Below are 2,625 nucleotides of genomic sequence, written 5' to 3' on the forward strand. Positions count from 1 at the left end.
CTCTCTCTCTCTCTCTCTCTCTCTCTCTCTCTCTCTCTCTCTCTCTCTCTCTCTCTCTCTCTCTCTCTCTCTCTCTCTCACTCTCTCTCTGTGTGTCAGTAACACTAAACTTAATTGAAAATATTAATTAATTTAAAAATTGCCATCTTGTATATATATATTTCATTATGTTATAGGGAAAGGGCTTTACATAAGTTGGACAACTTGTGCCCAATCCCTTTTGTATATTAGATGCAAATAAAAATATGTTTAAATAAAAAAATATCTATGGAAAGAGTTATCCATTGCTGTTATTTATATAACCTGTCAGTAATACAATCTACTTCTCAAAATTGTATGTTAACACGTTTGAGATAAATTGCACGTGGGACAGCTGGCAAGAAGTCTCCGTGGCGCAATTGGTTAGCGCGTTCGGCTGTTAACCGAAAGGTTGGTGGTTCAAGCCCACCCGGGGACGGTTATCATTTTTTATCATTTTTGTATTTCTGATGACGATTATTGGTATCTAAAATGATTCTAACACGATTCGTTTGCAACGCGTACTTTGATTGGATACGGATAGAGACATGATCAATCGTGTTAAGCTCCACCCATCGCACTTAAGCCACGCCCCAAAACAATATGGCGTCAAGCTCGCCTCAAACCGCAGATAAGGCTAACTGTTCGAGTTGAAAACCAAATTTCATGTTCTAATCGCGAGTATAGCCACTCAAAACAACATACTATCCCCTAAATTGATTTCATTGGTTTGATCTCCTTTTTTTATTAAATGCACATAAATGCCAAGAACGGTAATGACCATTGAAAAACTGAGTTTTATAGAAGTTTCATATTAAGTCCCAAATTAAACTGTAAATGGCTCTGCAAGTTTTATGTCATGAATCTACAGTAGAAATATAGGGGTTGGTAAGATAAATTATAATTCATGCGTATCAAATTAATTGATGATACATTTATATAGGTTCAGGCAATGACTTGTTTCACTTAAGATTTATTAATGCATTTGGTATCATCCACTTATTTTTGTATTTTGATAAAATAAAATTGTATGATATTACGTTTGAGATAAATTGTACGCGGAATAGCTGGCAAAAAGTCTCCGTGGCGCAATTGGTTAGCGCGTTCGGCTGTTAACCGAAAGGTTGGTGGTTCAAGCCCACCCGGGGACGGTTAATATTTTTTACGTCAATGAACAGTTGGTATCTGAGAATGGATTTATTGAGTTGGATTCTGTGTCCTGGGTAAAAGGAATTCTGTTTTTATTTCATAATCGATATTTGATGAATTAATCGAAACATGCACATCCGGTTTCTTAATATGGTATGTATGTCAATCTGACGATGCACTGACTGTTAGAAACAATATTGAGTAATCGATGAACTGACTGTTAGAAACAATATTGAGTAATTTAGTTACTTTATGGTTATATTGGGATGATGACAACATCGGTAGTTCAAGCCTACTCTGTCATCACGTAATGTCTATTATCGTTCTTTATATTGATAGAGACTGAAGTAAATATTTTATATATATCTATACACATATACGTCTATATTATATTTCGTATTTCATTAACACTTACATTAAGTCCCGAATGACTATATATATAGCTTAAAGATTAGTTGGGTGTCAATCGCCCATCAGTAAGTCTCCGAAAGGTTGGTGGTTCAAGCCCACCCGGGGACGACTATTGTTTACCTACTGGTGTTTGTTTTCCCCGTTTTAGCTCGATCTTGATGTTTTGTTGAACTATTTCCTATGACAAGACGTTTTAACAGTTGTCTATTGATGTTGTATCTTCGAGATCGTGTATGAACTTCAAGAAATCCTGGATGCCTCAAAACTTCATCTACATTCACATCTATGATTCTTTTTAGGTTTAGAAAGAAATAGTTTGATGATGTGCCTATAGGTAAACGAATGATCGACACATGCGATTTCATGGATTTTAATATTTTTTATTTATTGTATATATTTACCTTACTTAATTATCGCATCCTTACAGATTGCTTTTGTTTTCCAGAATTGTAATTATGACGTCACGAATTGATGACGTCATTTAAGGGCTATGCCTATGACACTCACCTGCCGTAGAAATACGGGGATAACTGATCATCCAACCATAGTCTAACGTGTCAATGATAAAGTTGAATATAATATAAGATCTACATTCTATTTTCATTGACAACTCGTTTTTAAATCACTTCAATTCGAATTCTGGTTGTTTAGCCCCATATCCTGTTCGCACCATCTGCCAATGTGACATAATGGCATGTAGAGTGATGAAAATCGTGATTGGATCATTCCAGATTCCGATTTGCATATTTACAGGAAAAGGTACTGTACTCTTGTTTGGTTGAAATACAAAACGAAATCGCTAAACTCCGTATTTTAAACAGACAGAAATGTAAAATATAACGGGCGGGGTGTTCGAGCGTTGGTACAGGAATACAATTTTAGCATTATCAGACGGTGGCCCAACGTTGGGCCAACAATATTTCAGACAATGGACCAACGTTGGGCTAACGTAATTTTCTGCCACCAGTGGCCCAACGTTGGGCCAACGGACAAAAAGCTGTTGGGCCAAAGTTGTATGCCTACGTTGGGCCAACGGTACAGTTTCGT

The 2,625-nt window shown here is 36.5% G+C and overlaps 2 non-coding genes across 2 annotated transcripts; both read left to right on the top strand.

Annotated features, from left to right (window-relative positions):
• The first annotated feature begins 383 nt into the window (after positions 1-383).
• Positions 384-457, top strand: Trnan-guu. Its single transcript has one exon. It is a non-coding gene; the product is annotated as a tRNA-Asn (tRNA).
• A 638-nt stretch (positions 458-1,095) lies between these two features.
• On the top strand, positions 1,096-1,169 carry Trnan-guu. The gene has a single exon. It is a non-coding gene; the product is annotated as a tRNA-Asn (tRNA).
• The last annotated feature ends 1,456 nt before the right edge of the window (positions 1,170-2,625 follow it).

Source organism: Mizuhopecten yessoensis, unplaced genomic scaffold (assembly GCF_002113885.1).
Source record: "Mizuhopecten yessoensis strain PY_sf001 unplaced genomic scaffold, ASM211388v2 scaffold2111, whole genome shotgun sequence".
In the NCBI taxonomy this organism is placed as follows: Eukaryota; Metazoa; Mollusca; class Bivalvia; order Pectinida; family Pectinidae; genus Mizuhopecten; species Mizuhopecten yessoensis.